The sequence below is a fragment of the Electrona antarctica genome, assembly GCF_951216825.1.
Source record: "Electrona antarctica genome assembly, chromosome: 3".
In the NCBI taxonomy this organism is placed as follows: Eukaryota; Metazoa; Chordata; class Actinopteri; order Myctophiformes; family Myctophidae; genus Electrona; species Electrona antarctica.
In genome coordinates this window covers 50529502-50555231 of record NC_136808.1, presented here as the reverse complement: position 1 = coordinate 50555231, position 25730 = coordinate 50529502, and the positions used below count along the sequence as shown (strand labels likewise).

The window sequence follows — 25730 nt, the reverse complement described above, 5'->3', positions numbered from 1 at the left end:
TACTACATGCAGCCCCTGTCCCCTCCAACAGGTCAAGGTGCTGTCTGTACTACATGCAGCCCCTGTCCCCTCCAACAGGTCAAGGTGCTGTCTGTACTACATGCAGCCCCTGTCCCCTCCAACAGGTCAAGGCATGGTGCTGTCTGTACTACATGCAGCCCCTGTCCCCTCCAACAGGTCAAGGGTGCTGTCTGTACTACATGCAGCCCCTGTCCCCTCCAACAGGTCAAGGTGCTGTCTGTACTACATGCAGCCCCTGTCCCCTCCAACAGGTCAAGGCATGGTGCTGTCTGTACTACATGCAGCCCCTGTCCCCTCCAACAGGTCAAGGTGCTGTCTGTACTACATGCAGCCCCTGTCCCCTCCAAAGGGTCAAGGCATGGTGCTGTCTGTAGTACATGCAGCCCCTGTCCCCTCCAACAGGTCAAGGGTGCTGTCTGTACTACATGCAGCCCCTGTCCCCTCCAACTGGTCAGGGTGCTGTCTGTACTACACATGCAGCCCCTGTCCCCTCCAACAGGTCAGGCACGGTGCTGTCTGTACTACATGCAGCCCCTGTCCCCTCCAACAGGTCAAGGCAACAGGTCAAGGTGCTGTGCTCATCCAATAGCTGTTCTAGAGGTTGTAGTAGTATGTCCGTAAGAAATTAAGAATTGATTCATCAATCAAGCCCTGTCCATTTATTTGGTCAGTCGATGACAGGGGTGCAGTCGCGCGTATTTTCCTGTCATATCCTGTTATTAAGGATTGACATGTTACCTAAATAAAGACTTTAATTGTCTTCTCTAGCTTCCTTCAATTCCGCTGTAGTTTAGGAGCGAGGCACCACACTATGACGAAAACTCTACGACTCTAGAGCAAAAAACAAACACATTTATTAATTTATGAAATCAAAAAAGTTTAAATTAGGGCACGCACACATGGGCGTAAAATGCCTTGATCAGCGAGTCCCCGGATTGATTCCTGGCCGCACCATCTGTCAATATGCGATAGTCAAAATGCGATAGTCAATATGCGATAGTCAAAATGCGATAGTCAAAATGCGATAGTCAAAATGCGATAGTCAAAAATGTTTCATGCACAGGAGGCATAGAACAGACGAGGCTGAAATCAGACTTAACTCAAAGTCAAAGCTCATCAAGCGTCATCACTGTCTAATTTAAAACAGGATTCATACATTTCTCTCATAGATAACAATGCTTTTGTTATTATTACTCATAACATGAAACAATTGTTGCTTATAATGAAATTGGTATAGTCTAAGTATTTTAGACTATGCAAATTTAAAATTGAACCATAAACAGTCATCCAAGACATTCCTTTTGGCATGTAGCTCTTTTAAACACACGTAATAAAATCAAATAATCTCACACTCATGCACACACTCTTAATTATTCTAAGGAAGTGAGAGAGGGACAAAGAATGTGAGTGAGTGAAGACATTAATCTCTGATTGGTATCTTTCTACTGAATCATTTTAGAGCAGTGGTTCTCAAAGTGATTACAGGAGGTCCCAGTAAAATGAAGAGCAGTTTAGGCATTTTAACTTTATTTTATACGTCAGCCACTCAAAAATAGCCGATCTACAAGCCTGTGAGCTTGTAGCTCACAGGCTCTTTTTTAGAGAGTAATTCCTTCTCTCTCTCATCTGTCTCTATCAAATAAAGTCTAAAAAGAGCCTCCCCGAAAAACACATACACAAACTTAGCCGTATTTTAAGCAACACCTATTTTCAGGTTTTTGAGCTGAAACCTTCCAGGGTCTTTAAAATTCAGTTTAGAAATGGTTCTCTAAAACAGTTGGTTGACTTGGTTCTCAAACGTTGCCATGTCAACGACAACAACCCCCAATTGATTGTTTCAAAAATGTTTTGAAAATAGACAATCTACAGGGCATCTGAACATGTTTGGACCTATACGGTCTTCATCAGGGCTGAACAGGGCATGTTTGGACCTATACGGTCTTCATCAGGGCTGAACAGGCCATGTTTGGACCTATACGGTCTTCATCAGGGCTGAACAGGGCATGTTTGGACCTATACGGTCTTCATCAGGGCTGAACAGGGCATGTTTGGACCTATACGGTCTTCATCAGGGCTGAACAGGGCATGTTTGGACCTATACGGTCTTCATCAGGGCTGAACAGGGCATGTTTGGACCTATACGGTCTTCATCGGGGCTGAACAGGGCATGTTTGGACCTATACGGTCTTCATCAGGGCTGAACAGGGCATGTTTGGACCTATACGGTCTTCATCAGGGCTGAACAGGGCATGTTTGGACCTATACGGTCTTCATCGGGGCTGAACAGGGCATGTTTGGACCTATAGGGTCTTCATCAGGGCTGAACAGGGCATGTTTGGACCTATACGGTCTTCATCGGGGCTGAACAGGGCATGTTTGGACCTATACGGTCTTCATCAGGGCTGAACAGGGCATGTTTGGACCTATACAGTCTTCATCAGGGCTGAACAGGGCATGTTTGGACCTATACAGTCTTCATCAGGGCTGAACAGGGCATGTTTGGACCTATACAGTCTTCATCAGGGCTGAACAGGGCATGTTTGGACCTATACGGTCTTCATCAGGGCTGAACAGGCCATGTTTGGACCTATACGGTCTTCATCAGGGCTGAACAGGGCATGTTTGGACCTATACGGTCTTCATCAGGGCTGAACAGGGCATGTTTGGACCTATACGGTCTTCATCAGGGCTGAACAGGGCATGTTTGGACCTATACGGTCTTCATCAGGGCTGAACAGGCCATGTTTGGACCTATACGGTCTTCATCAGGGCTGAACAGGGCATGTTTGGACCTATACGGTCTTCATCAGGGCTGAACAGGGCATTTTCATTACTGACTGTTAGCCTCTTTTATGTCTTAGCAATGTGTGTAACTGTGTATATTTTTATGTCTTTGTCTCTTGTATGTGAATATTAATTGAACATTTTGACAAAGGAAAAAAAAACACTGATGGGGCTAAAACTTCATGGCATAAAACTGTTCGTCCGTCATAGTCCAGTCCAGGCAAGTCATCTCAATCCATTAATAAGCATTCTAATGCACCGTTAAAAATATTAAGTACTCACCACAAAATCAACCAAAATGAATCCCCCATTGCCGGCTACTGTGTGTGCATATAAAAAGAGTGTGCATGTGCGTGTGTATTAGTTGACGACTTTGACCGAGAGGTCGTACACATTCCAAAGAGTCCTAAAGTTCAACATAGAACATCAAGGTCAGTCTGGAGCCTCCAGACAAACGGTGTCGTCACTCATTCCTGCCATTCATGGGAGGCAGGAGGAAACTTCACAACTTGTGATTAGGCTAGTGGACTAATTTGCAGTAATTTTTGCAATACATATTTTTATGGATTCACCATTGTAATATCTGGCGGAGCAGCATCAGAGGATTGAAATATCTTTATGACACCTTCTTGTAAACCGTGGTGGAAAGTAACAATACATTTACGTAACTGTACTTAAGTAAAAAAAAAAAATCACTTCTACTACTTTTACTCCACTATAATTATTGAAAACTTTAGTTACATTGTTGTTTTGATCATTATTACAAAACCACTACAGACCTAAATATATACTTTGGCAATTTTAAAATAGACGATCTACAAGCTCACAACACGTCTCAAAGCGATGTGTTGTGTGGTTGTAGATCTGCTACATAAAGGATTTTTTTATACAATTTGTGAAATGGGACCTTCTGCGTAATGATTACATTTGAATAAGTAGATTTTGAATAACAAACTTGTACTCTTCCATCGCTGCTTGTAACTGTCTGACCTTCCCCCACTTCCCACATTTCTGCAAGGTATATGAAAAAGTAGGTATAGACACCGACGTCATTTTTGCTATCGGTGTTGAGCTCATGAACAAACACTATTTCTGAATGACTGAGACCTTGTAATTCCTGCCACTGTTTAGATCCTCTAATAAAATGATGTAGCTACTGTGCACATCGAAAAGCAAGTGATTAGAAAACAACCTGTGATATGTCTTCTTTTATATTCCTGAACCGATTAGGTCGCAGTTGTTCAGAAATAATGTTTCTGAACAACATAACATAACGAGTGGTCCAGCCAGCTCCATGATTAAAGAAAGGATTGATTTCAAGATCCTTTTATTTACTTATGGTCTTAGATTAGTACAAAACGCAGCAGCTAGAGTACTCACCAGAAAAAAGAAATTTGACCACATCACACCAACACTAATTGAACTACACTGGCTACCCATACAGGCCAGAGCCGACTTCAAGATACTCCTCCTGACCTATACAACCTTAAATGGACTCGCACCACCTTACATGTCCAGTTTAATAAATATATACATCCCTCCAAGACCACTAAGCTCTCAGGATGCCGGAAAACTCACAGTCACAACACATAATAAAATAACGGTTGGGGGCAGAGCTTTCACACACCGTGCCCCCTGTCTCTGGAACGCTCTCCCTCAGGATGTCAGAAATGCGCACTCCCTGGACATGTTTAAGTCAAGGCTAAAAACACACCTTTTTTCCATACATTACGGTTCCGCTTAGTTTTAATCAGTATAATTCATACAGCTATGCACATTTTACCATGTTTTACTATGTTTTTATTGCTATGTTATTTGTGTTTGATTTGTTTTTTAATGCTGTAAAGTGCACAAAGTGCACATTTTGTACTACAAATAAAATAAACTGAAACTGACACTGAACTTATAAATCCCTAAATGACCTGGCTCCCCCATATATGTCTGAACTCCTACATCGCCACAACCCACCTAGAGCTCTGAGGTCTGCTGACCAGTCACTACTGTCCATGCCAACAGACCTAACCCGTAAAACAAGAGGTGACCGTGCTTTTGCTGTTGCGGCCCCAGGGCTATGGAACAACCTTCCCCCCCACATTAGAACTGCCCAATCCTAGGCTTAGAGACTTTCAAATCCCTTCTCAAAACCCACCTTTTCTCCCTCGCTTTTAATGTTGTCTGATAGTTACTCTCTTGTTCTTGAATCTAATGATTATTATGTATACTATGTTTTTTATACTTTGTCTTTATACTTGTCTACTGTGAAGCACAAGTCAATTTCGGTTGTGTAAACGTGCTATATAAATAAAGGTTGATTGATTGATTGATGTATTCATGCCACTTTGGGTGCCAGGTTTGCCTCCCATGAAAGCGTCCATGGATTCATGGAAGTGTCATTAGCGTATCTCTGACGTCAGCGGCGTCTCTTCCTTCTGGAAATAAATTCCTTGCATTTCTGTCATGGTTCTCTTAGCTTGAAGTTGATGTTATAACAGGCAATTCTGACAGACCTCCACCTGCTGAGAACTAGGTCACTAAGTCAGTCACGACATGTTGTTGTGAGCTTGCAGATTGCCTAATTTCAGTATTTGTGTATAAAAGACACCGGTAAATCAGACTAATCTATTTATGATTATTATATAAATATAAAATATAAAACAAAGTTGTGTCAATTTGTTGATGGCAACTATCATAAAAATGTTCTTCTCGATTATTTTGAGACGAATAACAATATAAGTCCATCATTTATTCAGGATCTGCCCCAACCCCTTATCCATGATTTATACATTATGGATAATTAGTATGGACTTCCAGGACTTATATGGTTATTCGTCTCAACTGCTCATTTGATGAATTGAAAAAGTGATTGATAGAATAATCGCTAAGAAAAGATAGTAGTTGCAGCCCTACTTTGAAGTGAGTTTTCTCTGTTCCGGACACTGATTCTATGTGGCTGTGGGCGAGATGCTGCAGAACTACACAATAGTGATCCTGTCCTGGTCTAGCCTGGCCCACCAGACGCTGCAACATTCTCAGCAAGCGTAGGTCACTGGAACTGTTGAGTGCCTACGCTTCTTGTTCAAATGTATCTTTATTGCCATAGTTTCAAGAGCACTATGCGTTATTGTACTTTTTTCAAAACATCTTAGTCATTTCAGTACCTTTTCTTCCCTGTTTGCTGTTGATATTTCTCATTCTGACCCACAGACCGACAGGCAGTGTGACTCCTCCTCAGTCATTTCAGCATTAGGCTACTTATTTTTCATCCAATAGCATTGATTATCTGTTGTAACCTGGTGTAGTGAAACTGAGCATGAGAGATGTATAGAGCAATGTAATTAAACCATACGGGGAACATATTACTGTACGTTGACTCCAGTTTGTTCTGTTGCTGCTGCACATAGTTAATGCACTTCTGTATGAGCCCAGCCCTGTGTGGGCATGATCTGGTTAATGCACTTCAGTTCTGTATGAGCCGAGCCCTGTGTGGGCATGATGATGATCTGGCCGCTGCCAGAACTGAGCTAGTCTAGACCGAAGTCTGATGCCCTGTGTAGAAAAGTTCTCCCCCTCTAAGCACTTATCTGTTTTACTGTTGCTTTTTTACTTATTTATTATTAGCGGTAGACTGATTATCATTATTGATCTTTTTCTTTATGGTGTCTGCATCGGCAATTATGCAGCAGATGTGTCCTGATTTTTAACCACTTGACTTTAACCCATTTTGACTTTAACCCATCAGATTCTATAAATGTCTTCTACATCCTGACAGTTTTCTGAAAAAGCTATGTTTCTATGTCAGTCGTTCTTCGATTTTTCAAAAATAGCAGACCTACAATCTCGTATGAGCTTGTAGATCTGCCATTTTTCAATAGCTAAAGCATAACATAATGCTAACACCAAAAGGGGTTCCCGCCCAAAATGGGTTAAACCTGCCGTCCCTAATTTGGGCATGCCATTATTGTATTGCAGAATTTCTGAATCAATCTTGAATCATGCCACCTGGAATCAATGTCATACCGTAATCATGAATAAATACATATCATAAATAGTTTTCCATAATGGTACTTACAGATTACGATAGTACTACAAAAGTTATTATTCTTTATTCTTATAGTTATCGTTCCTAGTGTCAATGGGCCGGTAGGCTGCTCAACAGTGCCACTTTAGGTCAACCAGCAGTATTGCAGCTGTTCATACCCCAAACAGACTGTAGACACATAGGGACACACAAAGTCAGTCATTGGAGCGGTGTGCACCTCTCAAAAACAGTTGGTTAAAAGTTAATGTGAAAGATAATTTTTTAAAGGCCTTGTTGAAGCTGTTTGAGAGACGTTGGACAGTAGTCAATCTGCAAGCATGGAGAGTATAGTTAGATTGGTCTCCCAGTTGTTTTCCAGAGCGATAAGGAGGATGTGTTGGGTCTCATATTTGGTCAGGAAGTATGGGCATCAACTCAATTATTTTGTCTGCGTTTCAGCATTTGGTGGTGCTGTGGTTAGAGTGTCTGCCCTGAAACTGGGAGGTCGGGGTTCGACCCAGGTATTTCCAAAGACTGTAAAAATGGGACCCAATGCCTCCCTGCTTGGCACGCAGCATCAAGGGTTGGATTAGGGGGTCAAATCAACTAACCAAATGATTCCCGAGAGCGGCACGGCTGCGGCTCACCGCTCCAAGAGATGGGTCAAATGCGGAGAACAAATTTTGTGTGTGACAAATCGTACGACTTTGACTTTGACTAACTTGTTCGTCTCAAAAGCATCTCAAACAGTGCTACTGTATGTTGTTGACATATTATGGTGGCCTGATGACAACAGGCCAGTCAGATCAACATATGGAAGGAATTCTGTACTGGCCATATTTTGAGTGTGCCTTGAGTGTACAGGGTTTGATGTGGTCAGATCAACATATGGAATGTCAGAACTGGTCACTGCTCCATATCTAAGGGTGGCAGCGGGGGCAGGTGGCAGCGGGGGCAGTGTCTTGAGTGTACAGGGTTTGATGAGGCCCCAGGTAGGGCCGGGCCTTAATTTTCGGGCCTGTTGAGAACTCTAGTTTTTGCCGGCTGCATTAGTCCTGCACTAATAACTTTGGGGCAGGCATCAGTCAAAAGGGAAACATCGAAGGGGAAGGACGGGTGGGGGGGATCAACATAATATGTTGATCCTTCCCCATCCATCCTTCCTCTTCTGTTCCTGTTCTGACATTTCATATTATGGAATGTTAGAACAGGTCAGCTATATATGGAGATCTAAGGGTTTGAGGTTTGAGGTTCAGTTGTAGAGTTGCTGGGGAATATTGATGACATCAGGGATCTCCATATATGGGCATTCCCATACAGTATATGAGCTTAACATTGATTGATGATTGATCAGGGATCTCCATTCCTGATGATGTCACGTGATGTCACGAAGCATGACCATTATGGTCAAATGGTCACCATCAGGTATGCCTGGGGTGACCAACCAACTGACGGGAATTGCACGTTTTCATAGTAAATCACTGGGTTGGAACATTTGAACATAGCAGACTTACATATTTTGCCCAGTAGAGGGCCGCCCTACTGCACATGTGTACAAACAAAACCTGAACTTCTGTCCAATTAAATGTTGTTGAATAATGCCTTGATGCTCACTACAGAGACAGACCATTTTTGAGTGGTGCAACCACTCCCTTACGGAGCTATGTGTGTGGGTGGGTGGCTGGCTGGGTGGGTGGGTGGGTGCGTCTGAGCACGAAAACAGCATGGTTGTTTTTCACCACCTGTGCGCAACCTAACACACACAAACACCCACCCACATATTAACTGTATATATGGTGATTTCGGGTGTGCCAGTACAGTACAGTACAGTACAGTACAGTACAGTACAGTACAGTACAGTACAGTACAGTAGTGCGTTCCTGTGGGTCTGGAACTCCCCCCCCCCCCCCCCCCCCCCCACCCCCACACGGAGTTGCACCACTCACTTCACATGGGTGTGATATTCTTTAAACACACATAGCAAGCAGCAGGACACAGCAACAACACAGTATAGGCTGTAGTACCTCTATTGTTACTCTACAGTATTTTCTACTTTTATGACTTGACAATGCAGTACTTTTAAAACCAGACTTGCAAAGTAAGAGAATCTAGGTGAGTGTTTATGCCAGCAGTGTTTTAATTGCAGAGGTGGTTAATTTTATAGATGGTATTAATTACCATCTTTTACAGGCTAAAATATAGGATACGCATGTAGCTTTATTAATTCTGCCCTGTGGGCCCCCCACTGAAACCCCAAAGGAATTTGACCGGGTTTGACCAGATTTGACCACCAGACTATAATCATTTGTGTCATTTGTCTTGTCTAGAACTTTGACTTGTTGAACCGCCACGTTCCACAAGCCCCTGCCGTAATGAGGAACGTTGGCTTGGACTTCCGGGAAGGATGCTGGAGTTATGCCAAAAATGAGTGAAGGGTTTGGTGCCTGGTGGGCAGTAGACTGACTGAGGAGGAACAGATCTGAAGGGTTTGGTGCCTGGTGGGCAGTAGACTGAGGAGGAACAGATCTGAAGGGTTTGGTGCCTGGTGGGCAGTAGACTGAGGAGGAACAGATCTGAAGGGTTTGGTGCCTGGTGGGCAGTAGACTGAGGAGGAACAGATCTGAAGGGTTTGGTGCCTGGTGGGCAGTAGACTGAGGAGGAACAGATCTGAAGGGTTTGGTGCCTGGTGGGCAGTAGACTGAGGAGGAACAGATCTGAAGGGTTTGGTGCCTGGTGGGCAGTAGACTGAGGAGGAACAGATCTGAAGGGTTTGGTGCCTGCTGGGCAGTAGGCTGAGGAGGAACAGATCTGAAGGGTTTGGTGCCTGCTGGGCAGTAGACTGAGGAGGAACAGATCTGAAGGGTTTGGTGCCTGGTGGGCAGTAGACTGATTGAGGAGGAACAGATCTGAAGGGTTTGGTGCCTGGTGGGCAGTAGGCTGAGGAGGAACAGATCTGAAGGGTTTGGTGCCTGGTGGGCAGTAGACTGAGGAGGAACAGATCTGAAGGGTTTGGTGCCTGGTGGGCAGTAGACTGACTGAGGAGGAACAGATCTGAAGGGTTTGGTGCCTGGTGGGCAGTAGACTGAGGAGGAACAGATCTGAAGGGTTTGGTGCCTGGTGGGCAGTAGACTGAGGAGGAACAGATCTGAAGGGTTTGGTGCCTGGTGGGCAGTAGACTGAGGAGGAACAGATCTTAACGGGAATGTTAACATTCCCGTTAATTATATACTGTACTTTAGTTGCAGATCAGGTGTGATTTGGGACCTGACCCTAGTATAGTTAATGTAGTAGTAACACTCTAACCACAAGGCTACTGAGCTGGTGTATAGTTAATGTACCGTAGGCGAAATAGGAGAAAGATTACCTGTGTTGTTTCCATCTGCCCTTTGTTCTCCTTGCAGATTTGCATCAATTTAATTAACAGTTGATGACAAAGCTTCTGTAGATGTGTTGTGTTATGCAAGCTCATGTACAGTGCATCAGTGGTCTTGATTAATGATGTTTTGGTGTCCTTTGCCAAACCACAGGTTTAGGAACAAATGTTTTCTGATTGTACCACTTGGTACAGTGACCAGGGGGTTGACATGTTGTGCTGCACGTCGTTCATACAATGTTTGTAAAACTATGAGGAGAACAACTAAACAGTGCATTCCAGATATCAGGATGCTGTCACCAGAAGGGGAGAATAGGATCATGTGTTTGTCAGGAAGATCCACACGATGAGTAATCAATGCTCGGTTCTCCAGTTAAACTAAACACACCAGGAAACAGAGCTGTCGTTTTCAGGCAGGCAGCCATGCTGCGAGGCACATGAGCTCACCAGGAAACAGAGCTTCAGGCAGGCAGCCATGCTGCGAGGCACATGAGCTCACCAGGAAACAGAGCTTCAGGCAGGCAGCCATGCTGCGAGGCACATGAGCTCACCAGGAAACAGAGCTTCAGGCAGGCAGCCATGCTGCGAGGCACATGAGCTCACCAGGAAACAGAGCTTCAGGCAGGCAGCCATGCTGCGAGGCACATGAGCTCACCAGGAAGCGGGAATACACAGGATGATATGCTGCTTTCATTTTGAAGAGGAAGAAGAGTCTTTGTAGTGGAAGCATAGCGTTTTATTAGCCTGTTGCTAAACCTCCCTCGTTGCATACATTATGTTACGACAGTATATTTGTACAGTAATTGTACAGTAATGATGCCTTTGTCTCACTCCCGCATCACATCTGGGACTTTCCAAAAATCTGGATTGGCATTGGACCCAAAAATGCATTGGCTAGGCTAGTTATTATTTCCCGGTGTGTCTGTGTAAGAATTATAAAACGGAAGGTGATTTTCAAACTCTCTCATTCCAGCTCAAAGGAAAATCCAAACAACAAAGGGTCGAGCGTCTCTTTGACAAGCCTGTTGCAGGACAAACGCATCCAGCAGTGGCTTCTAGCCAGCAGCTATGTAGAAGCAGAGCAGGATGGTGCTTTGGCCCCCTGATCCCTGCCTCTCTTTTAAACGGCTAGCTACGTAGCAGCCCATCCACACAGTCTCCTTTCTCTCGCTGGCTTCTGCAAAGAGTCCCATCCCAGCAGTAGGTAGCATGTGGGAAGGTGCTCGACACGTGCTGTGCTCCACACGGGGATCAGTAGCTGGAGGTGACGACATACCGTAGATTCTATTCTTCCCTGTGTACGATGCCGTCATAGAGCATGCACAGTATTGTTGTTTGTCTTTAGTCTGATCTCTTTGACACTGCCTCTTCATAAATCATGGTGTCTGTCCTGGAGGTCACTGCGGGAGGACTTTTGACTTGACTTGAAATATTTAAAAGTATATTTCACTTTCAAACATGTTGTATTTTGTAATTATAACGTGTAAGCGCCCCAGACGGTTTTTAAGTTGCTTGACACGCCTCCCTTCCTCTATAATTTTAACCATGTTAGTATCATTGAAAATACTTGTCTCCGGTTCTGGTGATTCATATTGTCCCAATACATGAGGGTGCCGTGTTGTTTCCAATTCGTTTTTTTCATTTATTTAATTAAACATTTGTATTTATTTATTTTTTATTGATGGGCGCTAGCCTCTCCTATGCCCAGCTTTGAGTGTTTGTGTAAGCACAAACATTGAAGAAAAAATGTAGGACGCAAATTGTGGCTGGAATGAGATGATGTATGATGATAAGAGAGAGCCCCTCACTTCACACGGGTGTGTTTCTATTCACTTTCCACAACAACATATTCTATGCCTGGGTCGATGACCTGCATCGTCCTGTGTGCTTCAGGCACGGCCCTGCTTGGTCCATGGAGTGTACTGCACTTTTTTGACCCACCTTTTCAGACTCCATCATGGCCCATAGCACTTACCCTACCCCCCTTAGACAGCACTTCTTAGACTTATATAGCATTTGAAACAGACTTATAGCATGTCATGTAGACAGCACAATAAGTGCATTGTATGTAGTCATAGCACTTCATAGTATATATGTACAGCATAGTATAGCATATATGTGTAGTTTATATGTATAGTGTCATTATATAGATAAGTTCTAGTTATAGTTTATATGTATAGTGTCATTATATAGATATGTTCCAGTCACGTTCTTAGCTTACGCATGTTTCGCGATAAATGCATTTTTACATATGTGATGTATTCCCATGCTTTTTGTTCTTGCTTATTGTAAGTCGCTCTGGATTAAGAGCGTCTGCTAAATGCCTAAATTGTAAATTGTAATTGTAAATTGTCCTGTGTGCTTCAGGCACGGCCCTGCTCGGTCCATGCAGTGACACTTGGCTGTAAAACCCCAAGTCCAGTAACCCTGGGACAATATATAGCCATTGTGTTTGGAGTGTGGAAAGCACCACTTTAAAAACACAAGTTCAAGTATGTGTAAGTGCACTGCACTCACACAGATACACACACAGCATACTTTGACTTCACGTCATTTCTCCTCTGAGGGCTCCGCGAGGGCCACTGTACTCTGTCAACAACTCCTGTAAAACAAGAGGCCCCTCCTGTGTTTTGTCAGGTGAGACACAGAGAAGGGCTTGTGGTTGTTGGATGTGGGCAGGCTGCTGCTGCTGGAATGAGGATGATCACTAACTAGGAACTAGGAACTATTATTACTATAGACCTATGCTCCTACAAGGCTGTGGAGGAAGCACCTGTCCCAGGGCCAGGTCATTATCAAACATTCTCGCTGCGCTGGAAAGGCCAGGGCTCAGCGGAGTGACGTAGGACAGCCATTGTATTATCCTCCGCTCACAACATTCATCACAAGCTATGCTTCCACGTGCTTAAGAGGTGTCTTTCGTTTGCGTTTGATTTACAGATGAAGTTGGAAACACCTGCGTGCGTTTACTCTCCCACTCTTGATTGTGATGTGTTAACGCATTTTGGGCGGGAACCCTTTTTGGTGTTAGCATTATGTTATGCTTTAGCTATTGAAAAATAGCAGATCTACAAGCTCATAGCGCGCCACCGAGGCCTGGTCGACTGACATAGAAACAGCTTTTTCAGAAAACTGTCAGGATTTAGAAGACAATTTACAATTTACAATTTACAATTTACAATTTACAATTTACAATTTAGGCATTTAGCAGACGCTCTTAATCCAGAGCGATTTACATTAAGCAAGAACAAAAAGCATGGGAATACATCACATATATAAAAAGCATTTATCAAGAAACATGCGTAAGCTAAGAACGTAACTAGAACATATCTATATATAATGACACTATACATATAAGCTATACATATATATTATACTATGCTGTACTGTTATTGTGCTGTCTATATGACATGCTATAAGTCTGTTTCAAATGCTATCTAAGTCTAAAAAGTGCTGTCTAAGGGGGTAGGGTAAGTGCTATGGGCCATGGTGGAGTCTGAAAAGGTGGGTTTTCAAACTACGGCGGAAGATCGGGAGTGATGCTGCAGTTCTGATTGCAACAGGAAGTGCATTCCACAGTTTTGGGGCCAGAAGGGAGAAGAGTTTGGGACGTGTGGAGCGTTGTCCTTTTTAGAATCTGATCTCAGGTCAACCAGACTAGCCTGTGATGACACAGACGGATATATGTACATGTCTATGAGGTTGAGGTTACCAACATGGAAACGGAACATGTTACATGATCTTGTTCCCGTTGTGTCCACGTGGCAGGTTCTGTTGAAAGCATGTGAGTGTACTTTACTTTCTGCTCTGTAACCTTTTTCTTTTGTCAAAACCACAATGCACATTAAGCTTGAGAATGTGTTAAAAGAACCAGCACTTATCATCAAACTGTATGAAGTTGATAAATGTAGGAAAAAAGCTCTAACCTTTAGGTCAACATGGGCTATTGACCATATTCATAAGCCAGCCATTTTTGAGTGGTGTAAACCACTCCTACAACTGGCTTTGTTTGTGCAGAAAAAATGAGCATGGTTGCTATGTTCACCCTGTTCACCCGGGTGTGATTTCATTACGTCAGACATGTTTTCATTATGTCAGACAGGCTATATAAGACCTTACACCACTCAGTTCACACGGGTGTGATTTTTCTCATACATCTTATTCACAACATAATGGCCACAGTGTGAATTTGGACTTTTAGGAAAGTGATGACAATCTTATGTCATACTCGGCTCCCCGATGACGTATAAGAGCAAGATGGCCGGCATGTGAGTGAACCACTTGAACCTACAGGAGGTAGAGAACCACTTGAACCTACAGGAGGTAGAGAACCACTTGAACCTACAGGAGGTAGAGAACCACTTGAACCTACAGGAGGTAGAGAACCACTTGAACCTACAGGAGGTAGAGAACCACTTGAACCTACAGGAGGTAGAGAACCACTTGAACCTACAGGAGGTAGAGAACCACTTGAACCTACAGGAGGTAGAGAACCACTTGAACCTACAGGAGGTAGAGAACCACTTGAACCTACAGGAGGTAGAGAACCACTTGAACCTACAGGAGGTAGAGAACCACTTGAACCTACAGGAGGTAGAGAACCACTTGAACCTACAGGAGGTAGAGAAAAGCATGGTAAAAAATACAAAGTAGTTGGATGATTTAAGTTAGAGATGCATTGTATGTCACATATCACATACAATGCACATTTAAAGCTGTGCATAGGAGGGGCTAGCCTTACTGGTATACCTGTAATACCAGTAAGACGCCTGAGGGCGAGAAGCTCCATATATGGCCAGTGCACGCGACCTCACGTGGTGGCAGCGGTGGCAGTGTCTTGAGTGTACAGGGTTTGATAAAGTCAGATCAACATATGGGATGTCAGAACAGGTCAGCTCCATATATGGAGATCTAAGGGTGTTAGTGTCTTGAGTGTACAGGGTTTGATGAGGGCACAGGTTGGGCCGGGCCTTAATTTTCGGGCCTGTTGAGAACTCTAGTTTTTGCCGGCTGCCGGGCGCGGCTGCACAAATCACTTTGGGGCAGGCCCGTCTAGAGTTTAAATGGACAGGTATCAGTCAAAAGGGAGACATCGAAGAGGAAGGATAGATCGGGAAGGATCAACATATGGAATGTCAGAACAGGTTCTGACATATATCCATATACTAATATTGATGACATCAGGGATCTCCATATATGGGCTTAATTGCGACAGAAGGTCACATTTACTATGATCCCTGATTTACTCATAGTGATGTCACAAGACCTGGGCACAAAATATGGGGGCTTTCCCCATGTATTGGGATTTTGAGTGACAAAAAATGCCCCATGTATGGGAATTTTGAGTGATGACAAATGCACGAATCGTGTGTTTGTCATCACTCAAAATCCCCATACATGGGGCGTTTTATTTTTCATCATCAAAATCACACACAATACATTAACTTGTGAAACAAAACAAAAGTGAAACTCATATTGATAGGAGTCTCACCCTCAAAATGGTATTGAGTCGTGCGTTTGTCATCAGTCAAAATCCCCATACATGGGGCGTTTTATTTTTCATCGTCAAAATCACACCCAATACATTAACTTGTGAAACAAAACAAAAGTGAAACTCATATTGATAGGAGTTTCACCCTCAAATGGTATTGACTACTGAGTAGTGTCAGGAAAGAATGTCTGCACTCAAGAGAGTATTCTTCCCAATGTCTTTGTGTTTGTTAAACCATTTATTTGAAAATCTTGAGGACACTCAACGTCATGTGATACTCAGGCCGAGTTAGAAAGGATGGGTTAGCAGACATTGAACCAAAATGAATTTGACAGTTGATTGATTAAAGAGAAGGAATGTCCTATTCTCTGAAGGCTCCTTTTCATAGTTTAGTTGGATGTGGAGGAACCGGCCGTATGTTGTTCATTTATCTTGTGTTTTAAAATAAAACCAAGTATTTACCCCCAAGTGAAGAAATCTTCCCAGGAGACTGTGAATGTGGGGAGCTGGGCAGACAGAATCTGTCAGAGATTCACCCTGGACTCTGTCTGGCTTTAACCCATTCTGGGCGGAAACCCCTTTTGGTGTTTTAACTAAGCATTATGTTATACTTTAGCTATTGAAAAATAGCAGATCTACAAGCTCGTAGCGCGCCACCGAGTGGCGTGCTACGAGCTTGTAGGTCTGCTATTTTTGAAAAATCATGAAAATGTGGCGCAAATTTTGAATATATATAATTATTCTTTCACAGCAAAACGTTTTTAACTCAAATCTTTGCTTCTGGGCTCCTGGAACTACATTTTTTCAGATGAGGGTCAGCGGTCAATTACATATATTTTTGGTGGTCCTTGACATGAAAATGTTTGAGAACTACTGACATAGAAACTCAGAAAACTGTCAGGACATTCATTTGTAGAATCGTTACCAGGTCAAAATGGGTTAAGTGAATGACTCTTTACTGTATATTGGCCTGAACAGAATGCACTTCGCAACAGTCCTTCCCTGGTTTTATATTACTTTCTTTCACACATGGAGCTTTACATTTAATAATATATTTAGCAATATATTTTTGTTGGATGACTGGCCTCTCTGACTAGTTTATCTGTTGAATTATGGCACTCCTCCACAAGTAGCTAAAAATATCAGTCTCTAAAATGAACCATATGTGCCTTGCATTGCATAAGGGATGAGTTAAGAAAACTGATAATGCTGATGACAGCAGGGAAGCAGAGTCGAGGAATGGGAGTCAGGGGGTCAGATCCCACCTCTACACGGTACGATGCTGTGCGATGGAGATGAACTGAAGACGGGGAACCGTAGTCTTGCATAAGTACGGTAGACAAATGGAGATCTCCGCCTACCTACACTAGAGTCTGGAGAAATCTAAATTTACTATACTGCAGTTGTTAGAACAGCGGAGAAAACCTCTGCTAAACACCGCTCCCTTGGACTCCAATCCTGATACCAAATTCTCCCAGTTGTAACTATTTAGATTCCCCCCTGACGTATTGTTTTGCAACATTAGGGTGATGTTATCTCAGTGTGGCTCAGTGGTCAGTGAGCACTGCACCTTACACAACAAGGGGAACGGAAGAGTGATGTCGGCCCACTTCCATGTTGTTTTGTTTTCTTGTTCGTGTCATGATAACCCTGAAGATGGTCTCAGGAAGTGTGTGTGTGTGTGTGTGTGTGTGTGTGTGTGTGTGTGTGTGTGTGTGTGTGTGTGTGTGTGTGTGTGTGTGTGTGTGTGTGTGTGTGTGTGTGTGTGTGTGTGTGTGTGTGTGTGTGTGTGTGTGTGTGTGTGTGTGTGTGTGTGTGTGTGTGTGTGTGTGTGTGTCACGGCGTGCGCACAAGTGTGCTTGTGTTTGTCACTCTGCACCTCCTGTTTTCCTGGCTTCCTCCTTGGCTTGATATGAGTAGCGTATCAGTGTCTGTCTACAAGTTAAGAGTTCCTAGCCTGCATCTATTTGTGGCCCTGACCCATGAAGCTAGAGGAGCCTCCCTTGATGTTGTGGTCGCTATAGTGATCTTCCAGACCTGATAAAGCTGGAGGGGGGTCCAGGCAGCACGCAAGTGACCCTTCCTTTAGTTCCTCGCCATCCCCTGACACCTCAATCTCCCCTTTCCTTCATTGTCTCTTCTTCCTGACAAGCCTCTCCTCCTGCAACAGTGAAAGGTCAAACCATAACAGCAGTGTAGCGTAATACATCTGGTGCTGTATTTATAGTGACCACACTGTATGGCCAATCACTTTACTTTACTTTACAGCCAATTGCCTGTAGTTCACAAACACTATCATGGACGAGTAGCTGTTTGCACTTTGCAGATGTTCTTTTCATCTGGTACAGGCAGTTCCATTCTTAAGATGAAGTTTTGATGATGTTTTGATGCTTTCACTTCCACTCTCACTTTGTTAGAACACTTAATTTAACTCGGATCATCTGCTAGCTTTCTGTTGAATTTTCCAGGAAATTTCTGCTTTGAAAGAAATACACACAAACTCGGAGAACCCCGTCTTGAACCAATCCCATGCAAAAGAACGCTGTGCATTCCAGCTGGGGTGTTTTCCGATAAGTTTGTCCCTTTTTGGGACTTTTTTAATAAGTTAAGCTCTTAAATCACTCCACATCGGAGTTAGTTAAGGGCTTTGTGTGTTACAGCTGGAGGCGCGTGTCAATGCACTGAAGTGATGCCCCCCCCCCTGACTTTCATCTAATTTACACCTAATTATGATACTATATAAATCATTTTGTGGATTAAGAATATAAAAATATTGTGAAATATTGTGAATCATTGTGAAATATTGTGAAATATTGTGAATATAAATGAGCAGGAACCCCTGGCCCTAAATGAGCAGGAACCCCTGGCCCTAAATGAACAGGAACCCCTGGCCCTAAATTAACAGGAACCCCTGGCCCTAAATGAGCAGGAACCCCTGGCCCTAAATGAGCAGGAACCCCTAAATGAGCAGGAACCCCTGGCCCTAAATGAGCAGGAACCCCTGGCCCTAAATGAGCAGGAACCCCTGGCCCTAAATGAGCAGGAACCCCTGGCCCTAAATGAGCAGGAACCCCTGGCCCTAAATGAGCAGGAACCCCTAAATGAGCAGGAACCCCTGGCCCTAAATGAGCAGGAACCCCTGGCCCTAAATTAGCAGGAACCCCTAAATGAGCAGGAACCCCTGGCCCTAAATGAGCAGGAACCCCTGGCCCAAAATGAGCAGGAACCCCTAAATGAGCAGGAGCCCCTGGCCCTAAATGAGCAGGAACCCCTGGCCCTAAATGAACAGGAACCCCTGGCCCTAAATGAACAGGAACCCCTGGCCCTGAATGAGCAGGAACCCCTGGCCCTAAATGAGCTGGAACCCCTAACCCTAAATGAACAGGAACCCCTGGCCCTAAATGAGCAGGAACCCCTAAATGAGCAGGAACCCCTAACCCTAAATGAACAGGAACCCCTGGCCCTAAATGAGCAGGAACCCCTGGCCCTGAATGAGCAGGAACCCCTAACCCTAAATGAGCAGGAACCCCTAACCCTAAATGAACAGGAACCCCTGGCCCTAAATGAGCAGGAACCCCTGGTCCTAAATGAGCAGGAACCCCTGGCCCTAAATGAGCAGGAACCCCTGGCTGGCCCTAAATGAACAGGAACCCCTGGCCCTAAATGAGCAGGAACCCCTGGCCCTGAATGAGCAGGAACCCCTGGCCCTAAATGAGCAGGAACCTCTGGCCCTAAATGAGCAGGAACCCCTGGCTGGCCCTAAATGAGCAGGAACCTCTGGCCCTAAATGAACAGGAACCCCTGGCTCTAAATGAGCAGGAACCCCTGGCTCTAAATGAGCAGGAACCCCTGGCTCTAAATGAGCAGGAACCCCTGGCCCTAAATGAGCAGGAACCCCTGGCTGGCCCTAAATGAGCAGGAACCCCTTGCCCTAAATGAGCAGGAACCCCTGGCCCTAAATGAGCAGGAACCCGTCGCCCTAAATGAGCAGGAACCCCTAAATGAGCAGGAACCCCTGGCCCTAAATGAGCAGGAACCCCTGAATGAGCAGGAACCCCGAAATGAGCAGGAACCCCTAAATGAGCAGGAACCCCTGGCCCTAAATGAGCAGGAACCCCTGAATGAGCAGGAACCCCTGGCCCTAAATGAACAGGAACCCCTGGCCCTAAATGAGCAGGTCACCCACGTGATCCGGAATTCCAGATCCAGGAAATGACTGTCACTGAAGTTGCGCCGCCGTGTCTGTTTCATCTACCGTCCCTGATACAACCTTGACCTGAACCCACAAAGGCCATTGGCTTCTGGTGTTTATGACCACGTGGGGATGCTACACATGATGCTTTGATTCTTTGCAGGTCAGCCTGCAGATCCTGTATCACTGGCTGTGTGGATGGTAGGGTTTAGGGTTATGAGCCAGGCTGTACGGGTGCGTATGAGGCGGTGGGCTTTGGTTGCAGCAATGCAGTGTAAGTAAGAGGAGCTCTCAGACATACCGTATCAAAGTTCCTTTGTCACTTGACTGGCTAGTAAGTAATCTGAGACCAATGACTCAGCTGTGTGTGTGCGTGTGTGCGTGTGTGTGTGTGCGTGCGTGCGTGCGTGTGTGCGTGCGTGCGTGTGTGCGTGCGTGCGCTGTGTGTGTGGGTAATTGCACGTATCAGATCATAATATGATCTGATACGCTTATATTATAAGCGTGTGTGTGGGGGGGGGGGGTATGCTATGTCTAAAGTGTAAAGCTTTGCACCTGTTGCACTTCTCCATGGTAAATGGACTTTATGGCCTTTATCCAAAGCACAAGAGGAAATCATGAACTGCACCAATAACCTGCTCATTGGGTTCCATAGACATAAAGGTAGAGGCCTCTTCGGGCTCTGGGGCGTGTGTTCTGGGGCGTGTGCAGGGCTCCAGACTAACTTTTTCACAGGTAGCACTGGTGCCACCTACCTTTTCATTTGGTAGCGCCACCACAAATTAGGTAGCACCATTTTTTTCTTTGTATAGCGTGGTATTAATACATGATCTTATCATGCCTCCACATCGGGCGCCATTTATTTATGTAGTGGTTTCCACCATTAAAGGTTTGAATCATAAAACCCCCTACAAAGGTCACTGTGTAAAAAACAGCAACCTACCTGGTTATACTTCAAAACACTGTAGATGGTTTCAACCCAACCCAAAGTCACTCAGTCAATAAAGGCAATACCTATTTATATTCCACACACAGAAAGTCAGTTTAAGGTTTTGAGTTGAAAATTAAATGCAGTCCAAACCTTTGGGATTAATAAAGTGACAATTTGTACAATATCTCCATTACCATTATCCAAATGAATTCCTTATTATAATATTTTTACATTTTGGAAAAAATCTTTTGCAATGTGAAATGCCACCGAATTCTTAATCATTTTCCTTGTCTTTATGGGCCAACTTGTGAAAGCTGCATGCTTTTATTGTGAAGGCAAAAGTTTCTGAATGCTCTCAGAGCCTACATATCTCCGCGTGCTGAAAATAGCTGATCTACAAGCTCACAACGCGCCGCGGACGCGACGCGTTGTGAGCTTGTAGATCAGCTATCTTCAGCACGGAACACTTTGTACGACGAAGAATAAATCAGGCATCAGTGCTCTTCACTCACTGGGAGGGAGATTAATGTCTTTTGTTGGCCGATCATCATGTATGGACACATAGGCTACCTCCTCGGTGCAAACATAACAATTAAGCTTTGGAAGCTATTTTTCGTGGCACATGTTTAATCAAACAACAAGTTTACCTCCTCACTCAGTGTTTGGGTCGGGAGTCGGCTGTCTGTGTAGATCATGACCATGATCATCATGCAGTTAGATATGCGCGCTGCGCTCCAGTTAAATTGTACAGCTGAGAAAGATTAGTTAATTTGTGTCGGATAAGATGCGTTCAGACCTGAATATATATTCGCCTCGGTTCGTCCAGTTTGTACCGCGGCAGGTCGCGCCGTGCCCGTTTGCGCAATTCTCGTCTTTGCATTGACTTTGTATGTAATCGCGCCGCTCTGACCATCCAAGTCTGAAGGGCTTATTGGTGGGTTTTTGTGAACGATCGTTCTTTGAACAATGGGCGTCAGGCGAACGTCCAATGTTTTTATCAATGGAACGGGCAAGCACTGCGGGAAGTTTTTCCCCCCCACTCATCCTTCCAGCAAGTCGCACCCGTGCGACCTCGTTATATTTGAACTCGCACTTTACTCAAATGAAGTATCATATGCGACCTATTAAGTCGCACGCTGGAGCCCTGGGCGTGTGTTCTTGAGAGGGGGCAAACTTTTCCCGAGATTCCTTGCGAAGCATTGCGGAAGCACGAGCAGAAGCTTGTCAAGCTTCCGTGAGCGTAACGTAAGTCCCGGAGAAGACGTGCTGTGATTGGCCAGTAGTCACTTGAGTGGCAGCGAGAGACATGGAGGAGTCGCATGAGTGACGTCACGTGGGCAGCGACGCAGCGTGCCTTGGGCAGCGACGCAGCGTGCCTTGGGCAGCGACGCAGCGTGCCTTGGGCAGCGACGCAGCGTGCCTTGGGCAGCGACGCAGCGTGCCTTCAGCAGCGACGCAGCGTGCCTTCAGCAGCGACGCAGCGTGCCTTCAGCAGCGATGCAGCGTGCCTTCAGCACTCTTCCTGCACACTTCCGCCCCCTTTTGCACACACATCGCTCCAACAAACTGCAGCGTCCAATGAGGCATCTTTTTTTTTTTTTTATATCTATGATTGGGTTCAGTCAGTGTCTTGCTCAAGGACACTTGGGCATGTGTCAGTTTGAACCTTCTGGTTCAAACTGACACTACCGAGTCCTGAGCCTGCCCCCCTGGTAATGTAGAGCTAATACAATACTTTCAGTTGGCATGGCCTCCTACCTCACTGGACCCCATCCCAGATTCCCTCGAGACTGAGCCCTCAATCAACCATTATTTTCTGGCGCAGGTTGCTGTTGTACCGCAGCAGGAGCCACGCGTGTCTGACAGGAGAATTGCCCTGAAATGCTTTTTAAAACGTTGATAGAGTGCAGTTTTCCACACGCAGTTAACTGTGTTTGACAGCCTGACTCTGACTGGCCCTTTGGCTCTGGGTCCATGTGGTTGTTTTTGTCCCATGTTTGTTATTTAGCCACTTCCTGGTGCTAGACCTCAGTCTTTTTTCTCTGTGGTATTTATATCTCCTCTTCGGTCCATAGCCCACTGTATTCCTCATACTGTAGTAGTATGTACTGTCTGTATAGCTTGTATTTAAAAAGTCAAACTTCCAATAAGCTTTTTAACATCTTACTGTAAGCACAACAATCTAAATATTTCAAAACGTTTAGATTGTTTCCCCCCCCTCTGTCTATAATGGCATGCCTAATATTATCAGGATAATGTACATTGTACTGTACGTGTGCTTGTACCCTGAATTCCAGATGCCATTAATCGCAGGCAGCAGGTTGTGAATTATGTTCCGAGAAGTTGACATAGTTGTGATGCATGGTGACTGGATCCAGGCTCAGGGTAATGCACTTATGGAAATGACCTACTTTAGATGAACCTACAGACAAATGGAACGGAGTGTACGATCTTGAACCTTTCAAACATGCAGTTACCATGGTCACGGTATACTCTCTGAGCCAGGCTAATAACCTACAAAAAGTGCACACATTAAAGTGCAAATAACATGCATTTTAAAACTGCTTTTAATATTTAATATCATATTGTCTATGTCCCTCAAAGTTATTTCTAATGGTTTGAGCCTCAAACACCACTCTGATATAATCAGTCCTTGTCATTTCTTTCTGGACTTTGAAAGCAGTTTCAGCTGCAGTACCACAATGTCCTGTGGTGGTGGTGGGGGCGCTGATATGCAGATTATTTAATATTTGAGTCATTATAATACTGATGCTAGATAAAACCAGGCTTGTTTCCATTCCATGCCAGCTTAAAAAATCAACAATGGCGGACATTGTAAACAAAATGGAAATGCAAATTTGGAACTGAAGACTGAAGAAGAGGAGGAATTATACAGTAGGGTGACATTGATGACATCACGATGAGGACAAAATCAGTTGAGCTGTTCCTGAGAGCAATTTCCATTAAAGCACCCATATGATATGAAAGCCTGATTGTTCAAAATTGGTTATTTGTGGGGATAGAAAACACATATGGGAGCCCCAAAAGCACAAAAGAATTTTTTGAATTTTATGTTATAGGTCCTTTAACACTGCTAGTCTGCTACTGTACAACAACACTAGCCTTGTGTAGCTAACCTTCATCTGCCTTTGCAATGCATATTGCCCCAGGCTGATTAAGTCTGGCCCCTCTCAATTGTGGGAGGATTTAACGGCCGAAGTAGTGACGAGCCAACCAAATTCGTCTTTGAATATGAATGAATGTCAGGATTTAGAAAGCATTTGTAGAATCGTCCTCAGGTCTAAATGGGTTGATTGTTGGATGCATTCATAATACTGATTGCAATATACTGGTATAAAATAGAGCTACAAATCCAATAACTTGATTCTTATCCATCATTTTGTTTTATTTTTCTCCCCAATTTAGTATTTGGCAATTTCCCCCATGTATATAATCCCTGTCATTGACGACTCATACTTGTTTGTTAGGGGAGGTTGTAGAAAACCTCACATAAACCTCTCCTCCAAATATACATGAGGTCACCAGCTTATTCTTTTCACCTGACAATGAGGACTTTCACCAGGAGGTCGTAACGTAACGTGTGTGGAGGAAACGTGCTTTCACTCCCAGTTCCATTTCCTGCTGAATAGGCACCCTAACCAACTTGTAGGAGTTGCCAGTGCAGCGTCAGAGATTGTCCTCCTCTACTGGCGTCCTGCCCTCGATCACGGGCAGTTGTGTTCATTGAAGCCCCAGGGCCGACGTGGAGGCACCGTGGAGGAAATCGAACCCCCTGACTTCACCCTTGCGCCACCCGGACGCCATGAAAAATAGACTCCACTCAGTGAAGCATCTTTAATGTCTATCTCCTAATGGGCTCTCTACAGACAGACAGTCTCGCCCTGTGTGAAGATAAAGTCTTCAGTGAAAATCTGCTATTAATTTAATTTAGATTTAGATAAGACTCGCCCCCCCCCCCCCAATGTGCCTCCCCAACTTGCACATTGCTTATCATCACAGTCCACTCACTGCTCTCTCTGTCTGTCTCTCTCTCTCTCTCCCTCTCTCTCGCACACGCGCGCACACACACACACACACACCGCCCGCCACCAGTCGTCTTCCTTGGTATGCGCTCCTAAAGCTGTTTATGTGTTTAGCAACAATGATGAATGACATAGTTAGAATATTTCGAGACGTGATCGCAGTTATCTGCACCCGTCCTTGAGTCCTGTCTGGGTCCTTGCCGAGCATGCGTGTCCTCCCCCTCGCCTCATCACAATGCATGTTTAACACATTTCCTGTAATCTATTGTATCTGTTGAAGATGGTGGCATCCTGGCTCAGATCCCCCCCCCCCCCCTCAAGACCTACTTCTACACTCTACACTTACTGCTATTATTTTAATGTTTTATGCCTTGCTTTCTTCACTTGTAGAGCGAGGGCAGTTCAGCCTCCAGCAAAAACACTGCAAAGTCTAGAATAGAGGGTATGCGCGTGACATCATCATCAAACCAGGAAGTTATGCAGGAATGCCAGGAAAACTATACTTTCTGGCCTTGGCAGCCCATGAATCCAAACATAAAAGTCCTATCTGATTGCATTAAACAACGTTAAACAATGTTTAACTCACTTTGCCTATTGCTTTGCCACTCGATTTGCCACTCGATGCCATTCACTTTAAGCATGCGCATACTCTCTATACATACTGAATTCACTATTTGGCTCTAATGCTAGGCTCCCCCTCCCGATCTGTGAATTCATATGGAATGTTAAAATTGATGCCATGAACATAACAACTGCCTGTGTTTGTAATCTACCTTATGAACCAGTATTTTGCTAAAAAACTAGGAACCTTTTCATTAAGGCATTCATTATCCTCTCTGACGGCTCCAGGCATCCCTTTTACAAGCAGACACCTCAA

General features: G+C 44.5%; 1 protein-coding gene across 1 annotated transcript in view; it reads left to right on the top strand.

Annotated features, from left to right (window-relative positions):
* sbf2 (SET binding factor 2) overlaps window positions 1-25730 on the top strand; it is a 185299-nt gene that overhangs the window by 37822 nt on the left and 121747 nt on the right.